This window comes from Dasypus novemcinctus, chromosome 1 (genome assembly GCF_030445035.2).
Source record: "Dasypus novemcinctus isolate mDasNov1 chromosome 1, mDasNov1.1.hap2, whole genome shotgun sequence".
Lineage (NCBI taxonomy): Eukaryota > Metazoa > Chordata > Mammalia > Cingulata > Dasypodidae > Dasypus > Dasypus novemcinctus.
Genome location: NC_080673.1, coordinates 86,972,977 through 86,984,479, shown reverse-complemented (window position 1 = coordinate 86,984,479; position 11,503 = coordinate 86,972,977). Strand labels below are relative to the sequence as shown.

The 11,503-nt window shown below is 40.4% G+C and overlaps 1 pseudogene; it reads left to right on the top strand.

Moving 5' to 3' along the window:
- Nucleotides 1-4,907: 4,907 nt before the first annotated feature.
- LOC101445810 (RNA-binding protein EWS pseudogene) lies at nucleotides 4,908-7,721 on the top strand (annotated as a pseudogene).
- The last annotated feature ends 3,782 nt before the right edge of the window (nucleotides 7,722-11,503 follow it).

Below are 11,503 nucleotides of genomic sequence, written 5' to 3'. Positions count from 1 at the left end.
ATGTTGAATTTATGGCCACCTTGATTCAATTTGGCCTCATCCAAATAGGACCTTCAAACTTTCTATTTATAAATGAGTTTACATCCACAGGACCATGGTTTAAGGCTTGAACATGTCTTTGTGGAAGACATGATTCAATCCATAACATCTTTTTTAAAAAAATGTAAATGTTTAAATTTTATCTTTTTTATTAGAGAAATTGTGGGTTTATAGAAAAATCATGCATAAAATAGAGGATTCCCATATACCACCCTATTATTAACACCTTGCATTGGTGTGATACATTTTTTATATTTGATGAAAACACATTTTTTATAATTGTACTATTAACTGTAGTCCATGGTTTAGCTTAGGGTTGGTTCACCAGGTTGTGTAGTTCCATGGATTTTCAAAAAATTTTTTATTTTAGTACCATATACACAACCTAATGTTTCCCCTTTTAACCACATTCATATATATATAATATATATATATCATTGCTGTTAACTATATTCACAGTGTTGTACTACCATTACCATCCATTATCAAAGACCTAAATATAAGAACAAAAAATATAAAACTCTTAAAAGAAAACCTAGGGGAAGTGGATTTGACTCAACTGATAGAGCATCTGCCTACCACATGGAAGGTCCAGGGTTCAAACCCAGGGCCTCCTGATCCATGTGGTGAGCTGGCCCACACGCAGTGCTGATGCACACAAGGAGTGCCATGCCACATGGGCGTCCCCCACCTAGGGGAGCCCCACGTACAAGGAGTGCACCCTATAAGGAGAGCCGCCCCATGTGAAAAAAAGTGCAGCCTGCCCAGGAGTGGGACTGCACACACAGAGAGCTGAAGTAGCAAGATGACACAACAAAAAGAGACACAGGTTCCTGGTGCCACTGACAAGAATACAAGTGGACACAGAAGAACAATGGACACAGAGAGCAGACAACTGGGGGGCGGGGCGGGAGGGGAGAGCAATAGTAAAAAAAAAAACTTTAAAAAAAAGAAAGCCTAGGGGGAAACAGATGTGGCTCAAGTGATTGAGCTCCTGCCTACTACACGGGAGGTCCCTGGTTTGGCTCCCAGTGCTTCCTAAAGAAGACAGAGAACTGGTGTGATGTACAGGCATGGCAAGCTGATGCAACAAAAGACTCGAGAAGAAAAACATGAGAGACACAACAAAGCAGGGAATGGAGTTGGCTTAAGTGATTAGGGGTCTCTCTCCCGTATCAGAGGTCCCAAGTTTGGTCCCCAGTGCATCCTAAAGGAAGAAGGAAGATGAACAGACACAGGAGGAGTAAACAATGAGGGGGTACGGAGAAGTAAATAAAATAAATCTTTTTTAAAAGAAGAAAATAAAACCTTGCAGGGAGCTGATCTAGCTCAAGTGGCCGAGTACCTGCTTCCCATGTACAAGGTCCTGGGTTCGCTCTCCGGTACTTCCTAAAAAAAAGAAGAAAAGAAAACCTAGGGAACCACCTTCAAGACCTTGTCTTGTCTTGAATGGTTTCTTAGATTTTATACCTAAAGTACACATACCAAAGAAAAAATATATAATAAGATCTCATCAAAATAAAATTCCATGACATCTTACAGTGTTGCCTGCAAAACAGAATGCAGCCTCACGATTGAGGGTTGAATGTGCGCTAAGAGATCACCTAAGACGGGAGGCCTCACCAACACCAGACAACACTGTCTTACCGGGCTTTGAAAGAGCCTGGGTCTCACTCTGCCTCTGAATAGCACTCACTATTCCTTCTTGAGACTCGGATTCCTCACCTAAAAGTAAGGAACTTGGACTTGATTGTATCTAAACTTCTTCCAGGTGCAATATTCTAAATTAACCAAATCCCATCATCCTTTTTTCCCTCTTTTCCCCGGTCTTTGGAGACCCAGCATCTGCACCACATAGGGCCTGTAGCTCTACTTGCGATTGAACATTTGAAATTATGAGAGTAATTCCCTCTCGTTATTTCATGCATGTACACTTTTTTTCCCCAGAAATTAGGTGCATTCTGAACTAACAACCTATTATGATTTTGCAAATTAGGCTTTAAGCTTCGTGAAGGCAGAAACCCTGTCTGTTTTGTTCACTGGTATATACTCAGCATCTACCTCAAATTAGACATTTGTTGATTGAGTTGAATGAATAAATGAATTGTCTTTGATTCAACTCAACAATTATTTATGGGGAACTTATTATGAACAATGAACACAGAACTTTGTGATATGAGGAATCCAACAATAGGACCAACAAAATTTATGGCTAGAAGAAGCATGAACTCTAGCTGGGACTCAAGGCTATATACATGCACATACTAATACACAATGCAAACAGGAAGGGAAGAGTAGGGATGAGCATTGAGGAAAATCTTTAGGAAGATAGGTTGATCTAGGCATAAAAAAGAGGGTGAGATTGTCCTAGGTGAAGAGCATAACATGAGGAAAGGTATAAAGGTTGGGGTGAGCATGGTATTTTGTTTCTTGGCATATGTATAAGTATATATAATATATACATAAATTATAGGTATTTTAAGTCTTTTTAGGTATTTTATAAGTATCTCTATATAATTAATGTATTTATATAAGCATATATATTTTATTTAAAAGATTAAAATGGAATTATGTCATAAATTCTATGTTTGCAGATGGAGCTAAATTCTGAATAGCTTTGGATTCCAGAATAATGAACAAAATTTTCAATTGTCTTACCACATGGCCAATGTTTGAGCTCACAGTTCCCTCAAATACCTTTCCTGCCCCTTTAACACCTCTTTCCTGCCCAGCAGACATGCCTACCGGTTTTTGACCTTAGTGACTTTTGTGTTAGCGACATTCTTGCCTTTTCTTTCTCATTTGATGTAATCTTAGAAAACTTCCACAGTGTTTACCTTTTCTGTCTCTGTTTCACTTCTGGAACTTCCCCTTCTGCTCCCTGTTCATCTTTCCCTCTTGATAGCTTGACAAAGACCATATTTTAAAAGGATAAATACCATGGGTAGGTTGAATGTAATGTGAAGAAAAGAAATTAGAAAATTGGAAACACAGACCAGTTGTGTGATGTGATGTGTATGACATACATATTTGCATGTATATGCACAGAATAGCTGTGGAAGAAAGGAAGAGTTTGGTAAGAGAAAGTGCCATGTCTTCTACTCTGTGAGGGAGAGGACTAACCTCCAAAGCTCACTCATTGGATGGACTTGACATGTTTCTCCTTAGCCTACTAAGTGCTGGGAACACTCCTGTTATTAACTCTTTCTAATTAAGCTCAGGGCCAAAACGTATCCTGGGGATGGCTTAGATTCTTTCTTTCTCCTGTGATCAGTCAGTCATAGCCATGAAATATTCCCTGGGAAAAATGCTGGGAAGAACCCTGTTCAGGGAACGTAATACCAATAGAAGACAAGGCTCCTGCCACACGTCTCTTGGTGAAATAGTTGCAGAGAATGATCTGAGGGAGCTGTGAGGGAATGTGATCAGAAAATATACATCCCCCCACTTTACAGACAGAGGCTCTTCATCACTTTTCTTTCAAGATCTCAAGGAATACTTCTCTTGTTTTTCAGTGCCATTTATTACAATAGTATTTTATTTCATTAAGTGTATTTTCTATTATTAAAGGTGCTCATGCTTATCCCCCCCTCCCAAGATGGTTCCCTCATCTGTTTGCTCATTGTTTTTGCTTGCTGTCTGATCATTGTTTTTGCTTGTTATCTGTTTGCTGTCTGTCTGTTTTTTCTTTAGGAGGCACCAGGAACCAAACCTGGGACCTCCCGTGAGAGGTGGGTGCTCAACTGCTCCCTGTTCATTTGTTTTAGCTCGATGTCTGCCTGTTGTTTTTTTGCTCATTTCTCCTCATCTGCTTGTTGGTTTTTTTTTGCTCATTGTCTGCTCTTTGTTTTCTTTAGGAGGAAACTGAACCCAGGACCTCCTATGTGGGAGGTGGATGCTCAACTACTTGAGCCACGTATGCTCCTCTCATACTTATTTTTAAAATATAGAAACAGGGAAGAATACAGAGAAGAAGGAAAATAAGTCTTCCATTGTTTCAGCACCCCAAAATAACCACCATTATTGTGGAAAATTTGTTTCCATTTTTACTTTTATAGTACTTTATTCTTGTATGTGTGTGTATGTATGTGTGTAGGAAGTAATCTGGGCATTTTGCCCAGTTTCGTTTAATTTTTATTTATTTGCGAAGTGTCTTAGATTGCATTACCCTTATTAAATCATTACTGTTATTAGCTATTACTAATGATAATCATAATGTGTTCTTATCAATCTAAAACTGATGCAATAAAAAGTTCATTACCTCAGGCACTCTCGAATGTTGCCTGAATTATGAACAAAAAAGATTCACAGTGGAAATATGACTTTAACCACAATGAATTAAAAATTCCTTGGATTCTGGTTCTTTAAGCATTTCTTGTTTGTGGGAATTACTTAGTAGGAAATCAGATGGAGCCCCTGCCTATACCCCAATAAACTGACCTTTTCTGTCAGTTTTGCTAATTTCTTCATCTTCCCATCTTTACCTGTCAAGACTCACAGTCATCCTCAAAGACTGTCACAAACCTTATCTCCTACAAGGCAGCTTCCCTCCTCACCCTGACAAGATGGATGTATCACATTTCTATGAACCAGCGCAGTATTTACTATCTGTACTATTCATATGGTATTTGTATTCTATTTCTTTTTATTCTAACTATTCACATATATGCCTTTTCTTGTATACTAGACTTGAAGCTACTGGAAAGACAGTACTAATGCTCATTTTCTTATCTTTTATATTTTTTAATACAGCAAGTCGTTCCTTAAATATGTTCAGAAATTTGAGTTGAATGAGTAAAGCCAGATTTTCAAATCTGATCGATATATAGAATTGCCTTACCTACATCCAGTGCATACTTAGGGAGACCATGAAGGATACTTACGTAACATTTCTTTTTCTCAGGTAGTTTTTTTCCCCCATTGAGTTTTAACTTGGCAGGCAGATTAATGTGGATAATTTGTCTAGGAGTCATTTGTACTAAATGTTCCCAGAATCCTACCTTTTCTTTTGTGTTTTAGAACAGAAATACCCCTATGTATTAGCAGTGCCCTTCAATTAAATCATGGTATTTTATAATCCCTTACCTAACTTAGTGACAAAATAATTCCTAAATTTATCTTAAAGAAATAAAAAATAATACCATAGACTTTCAGGGAACTTTAAAAATCAGGTTCTCTAATTTTACAGATGAGGAAACTGAGTCCAAAGAAGTGGATATACAGAAAGATGGGGTAGATCATTTGTCACTTCTCTGTGATGGCAAATTTCAAACATCTATCATTGGGAAAAAGATTTTGGTCAGGGAAATTTTCCCTTGCAATCACTTAATCTGTGTGTGTTCTGAATCTGTTAAGCTTTACTTTTATTCTGCAAATCCTTTTTAGAAGTAAAATTGAGTTATCCCACTCATAGATCATGAAGGAGAGCTGCCTTATAGTGATATTGCTATTTGCCTCACTAGACCAAGTGGCCCTGGTCATGCTATTAGAGAACAGTGGCAGCAATTCTTCCTCGAAGGAGCACAGTTAAATTTCTCTGACTATTAGGGGTGGTGGCAGCAGCTCTTTTTTCAAAAGTCCCTCTAGTGTTGTTAAGATCTTGGGTTCTGAAGATGCCACTGTTAGTTGAATCCTGGCTATGAATCCTGGTTTGCCGTGTGGCCTTGGACTGACTTCTTTATCTTTGCAACCCTCAATTTCCTCATCTGTAAATTGAGTATAATATTTGTTGCATTGGGCTGTTATGAGAATTAAATGATGAAGGCAAAGTATCAGGCACATGCAAAAAACTTTAAAAAGTTTCTTTTTTATGAATACAAGAAAAGTACTAGTACTTTAAGAGAAAAACTGATGCCCATAGATTACAGTACCTACAGCCAAGCTGCAGCCCGGCTCAAGAATATGCACAGACCGTTCAGGTATATGGACAACAAAGTTATGGAACCTGTGGACAGCCCACTGATGTCAGCTATACCCAGGCTCAATTCACTGCAACCTATGGGCAGACTGCCTCTTCATATTCTTATGGACAGCCCTCCTATTGGTTATATTACTCCAGCTGCTTCCCCCTCTAGGCTTACAGCCAGCCTCTCCAGGGGTGTGGCATTGGTGCTTACAATAACACAACTACAGTCACCACCACCCAGACCTCCTATGCAGCTCTGCTTACCCAACCTATGGGTAGCAGCCAGTAGTCACTGTACCTGCAAGATTGCAGGATGGTAGCAAGCCTGCTGAGACTAGTCAACCTCGGTCTAACATAGGGGGTTACAACAAGCCCAGCCTAGGATATGGCCAGAGTAACTAAGTTATCCCCAGGTACCTGGGAGCTACCCTAGCAGTAGCCAGTCACTGCCCCTCTATCTTATCCTCTTACCAGCTAATCCTCTACACAGCCAACTAGTGATCAGAGCATTTACTCTCAGCAGAACACCTATGGGCAGCTGAGCAGCTATGGGCAGCAGAATAGCTATGGTCAACAGAGCTGCGCTGGGCAGCAGCCTCCCACTAGTTATCTGCCCCCAGACTGGATCCCACAGCCAGGCTCCAAGTCAATATAGACAACAGGGCAGCAGCTGTAGGCAGCAGAGTTCATTCTGGCAGGACCACCCCAGTAGCATGGGTGTTTTGGGGCAGGAGTCTGGAGGATTTTCCAGACAAAGAGAGAATCAGAGCATGAGTGACCCTGATAAGTGGGTCAGGGAAACAGGGGGATTTGATCGTGCATGAGCAGATGTGGGTGGGGAGGAAGACATGGTGGAATGGGCCCTGGAGAGCAAGGTGGCTTCAATAAACCTGGTGAGCTCCATGGACGAAGAACCAGATCTTGATCTAGACCTGCCTGTAGATCCAGATAAAGACTCTGACAACACTGCGATTTGTGTGCAAGGATTAAATAACAATGTGGCTCTAGGTGACCTGGTGTGGACTTGTTTAAGCAACGGGGTTGTGAAATGAACAAGAGAACCGGGCAACCCATGATCCACACCAAACTAGACAAGGAAACTGGAAAGCCCAAAGGTGTCATATGAAGACCTGCTGACTGCCAAGGCTACTGTGGAGCGGTTTGATGGGAAAGACTTTCAAGGGAGTAAACCTAAAGTCTCTCTCACATGGAAGAAGCCTCCAATTAACAGCATCCCAGGTGGTAGGGCACCCTTTTAGGGCATAGGGATGCTGTCCCCCACTCTGTGGGGGCCCAGGGGTTCCAGGAGACTCTGGGGGACCCATCGATAACATGGGAGGCTGTGGAGAAGATAGAGGTGGCTTCCCCACAAGAGGCCCTCAGGGCTCCAGTGGATTTGGAGGAGGAAATGTCCAACACTGAACTGGAGACTGGTAGTGTCCCAGTCTAGGATGTGGAAACCAGAACTTCTCCTGAAGAACAGAATGTAACCAGTTTAAGGCCCCTAAACCTGAAGGCTTCCTCCCACCACCCTTTCCAGTATCCTGGACTGCAGGGTCCTGGTAGAATGTTCAGAGGTGGCAATGGTGGAGACAGGTGGCTTCCATGGTGGCCGGGGCATGGACTGAAGTGGCTTCCATGGCAGAAGATGAAGTGGCCCTGGGGGGCTTCCTGGGCCTTTGATGGAACAGATGGGAGGAAGAAGAGGTAGCTGTGGAGTACCTGGAAAATGGATAAAGGGGAGCACTATCAGAAACACAGAGATCGTGTCTACTAGATGCAGAGACCCCCTAGAGTTTTATTGACTACGAGATTTATTTTTTAAACAGAAAATGTTTTAAATTTATAATTCCATTTTTATAATGTTGGCCACAACGTGATGATTATTCTTTGTCTGTACTTTACATTTTTAATCATTTGTGAAGAAACACTAAAGTTAAAATGGTTTTAAAGAAAAGTGCAAATACTTCATAATGCTTGATTTAATAACATATCGGACCATTGTATGTTAAGAAAATCTACAAGGCTTAGGAACTGGTAGAGAATATTTCAACTGTATTCTGTTGGTTGAAATGATTCAAGAAGAATGTGGGAACAGCAGGGGATGTGGTTCATTGGCATCCACACCATTCATCTAACATAAACATTTAGCTACTTTTGGTGGGGACAGCATAAGAGAATATTTGTTCATTTATTGATTCTGCATTTATTTACTGAGCATCTATGCTGTGCTAGGGCTTGTATCAGGGGTCCACAGTTGAACAAAATATACAAGATCCTCTTCTGATGGAGCATATCTCAGGCAATTAAACAACTGATTTCAGTGATTTGGTGGGTACTATGACAGAGTTTATTTTTGTGAATCCCCAAAAGAGAAAGATTATATTTGTAAGCTATTCTGGTTGTGACACCTTTTTGATTATATTGGTTGAGTTGAGCGACTCGATTAAATTACCTGTTACGATTAAGGCGTGACTCAGTTGAATTCCCACTCCCTTGGTGGGCTGATATAAATGGACACTCAATCAAGGAGACACACAAGAGAGAGAGCTATGTCATTTTTGGTCCTGCAGCCCTGGGGAGAGAGGAGCAATTTGCCTTATAGCTTACAGTTGATCTTGGGAAGAGAGCCAAGACTGACATAGGAAGCCCTGAGAGACAAGCCCTTTGCCAGCCTACAGCTGGAATTGGGAAGAAGCTGGGACCATGGAGCCTCAAGAGCAAGAAGCGGCCCAGAGGGGAAGATTGAAACCTAGCAGAGATTGCCCACCATCTTGCTTCAACACATGGGCAGCTGACTTTGTAAGAAAGTACCTCTTATGGTACCTTTCCATGACTGGAAACTGTTAAGTTTTTATCCCAAATAAATGCCCTTTATAAAAGCCAACAGATTTCTGGTACTTTGCATCGACATCCCTTTGACAGACTAAGACAGGTACTTAGAGACTGGCAGTTAGGGGCTATATGCTGGGCACATTTAGCAGGAATCTTAACCTATTCCATGGGTTCAGGAAGGTTCTGAACTGTGAGGTAATAGTAAATTCTGTAAGGGTTTGAGAAAAGGAAGAAGTAGAGTTAAACTATGCAAGGAAAAGTCTGTTTTTTCTGGATATTAAATGATGTGGAGGCATTTAAAATGAAAAGGAGTAGGGATGGGATCATTCCACATGGAAGAAGCAGTACTGAGTCTGTAAGAAAGTGTATGTGAATGAAGTGATTGGCTCCTTTCTAGAGCAGGAGTGCCTGGCTGCACTACTTCTTTGCTCTCTGACTTAGAACCATAGGCACATGCTTACAAAATAGCAATAAGAGAGGAGTGCACTTGATATTCATGAATCTAGGGATGGACCATGTAGTGGTTTGATATAACTGATGAATTCCAAAAAGAAATATTGGATTATACTTGTAATCTGATCTGTATCTGGGCATGACTGAATTATGATTAGGGGTGGGGACTCACAGATAAAAGGCATGGCAAAGAACAGAGTTGAGGGCTTTTAATGTTGGAGTTTTGATTTTGGAGCTTGATGCTGAAGACTTAAACTGGAGCCCTGGGAAGTCAGCATGCAGAGGAAAGAGAAGCCAGCCCCAGGAAGGAAGGAACCTTGAAGCCAGAGTAAAGCAAGCCCCAGGGAACGTACGAACCCAGGAAGCCTGAACCCTCGCAGATGTCGGCAGCCATCTTGCTCCAAATAGACTTTGGTGAGGGAAGTAACTTATGCTTTATGGCCTGGTATCTGTAAGCTCCTACCCCAAATAAATACCTGTTATAAAAAGCAACCAATTTCTGGTATTTTGCATCAGCACCCCTTTGGCCGACTAACACAGACTCTTTGACTTTGAAGTTATTAGCAAAATACCTAAGAGAGGCAAATGCAGAACCAGGAAGGAAGCTTTTCAGTGGTTCCTCTGCCCACTGTCCTTGTGCCGAATTACCAAATTCCTGATGCTTATTTGGGAGGATAGTGTGGGCAATTTCCATCTCCCTATTTCCTTTGCAGACTCTCTTTCTGATAAGTTTATGCTGTTGCCCTTAGCTTTATTAGGAGATGAAAATATTGGAGAACCACTGATTTATTTCAAGTATGCTAAGAAAGTCCCAGAGAAATATTTTCAGTAAAACATTGTCATTGTTGAACATATTCCAATTTTCTATTCAAAATAGATATTTTCATCAATTAGAATAAAATAGTGGCAAGCTCAATTAGTTCAGACATACTTGCCTGTACAATGAGCAGGCAAGTGATTTTTATCCTATGTTTCTGCTTTAGAAAATTAAAAAACATGATTCGAGTTTTGTTTTTAAAAAATATATTTCTTTTGTACAAATTGCGAAAAAATCATTCATATACATTCACATATATTAAATGCAAAGTAATCACAAATTTTCATTAAATTAAAATCTTCACTTATTCTGAGGACTGTATACCACAGTTGAATTTGGTTGAAAAATACCCAACAATGCTGCCTGGTTTCCCTTCAGATTCCTACTCTTGAACCTCAAGGAGCCCTTAACGCTGCCCAGGATTGTGAATACATTTCCCTAGTCCTGTGTTCTCAGACTTAAGTAGGCATCACCATCACTGGCAGCTTGTTAAAACACAGATGGGGGGACACCTTTGAAATTCCTGATTTGGTAGGTCTGGGTTGGTACCTGAGAATTTCAAATTTCTAGCAAGTCCCAAGTGATACTGGTGCTGCTGGTCTATGCTCCCACTTTTCTAGATGAATAGTTCATCTCTTCTCCTTTCTCTTAAACTTCTAACATCTCCTTCTTCATTCTCACTCTCAACTGATGACCTTGCTTCTGGATTCACAGAGAAAATTGAAGCAATCAGCAGAAAACTCCCACAAGCTCTCACCAGCACTGGCATGCTCTGCCCTCATCAAATAGAGTCCAGCACATAATAAGTTTTAAGACTTATCAAGGGTCTTTACAAAAAATATATAGATTTGAATTTCCATAACACATTTATCCTAATAAAATACAGCTTACATCAGCTTTATATATTTGAATGCTGTGTAATTATTCCTTTGAAATAAGGGTTATATGTCTGAAAACCAAACTGGAAAACCACTGGAATCTATGACTTTTAAGATCTCTTGTAGCTGAATCATTTTTAGGATCTATGTAATGTCAAATAATGAGATAGGAATTCAGATGAGACAGAATAATATTCACGAAGGGAGGAAAGGGATACTTCTGTGGAAAGATTAAGTAGAGAGAAACTGCAACAAATATCCTGTTGGACAAAGAGTCACCTTCACAATGAAGAACTTCTACAAAGAGTTGCTTATTAGTAATCAATCCGTTAAAACAGAGATTCTTAACTTTTTTTGTTTCACAGACCCCCTTGCCAGTCAGGTGAAAATCATGGATCCCTACTACTACTACACTGTGTATTATTTAATAAATATAATCACATCACACCTGCACCAATGTGTCCCCACAAGAATAATGTTTTTTGGATTTTCAATTCAAGCTCATGGATCCCTTGAAATCTTTCCATGGACCCTGGTTAAGAACCCCTGCATTAAAAGAGTTTATGTAGGTGAGTG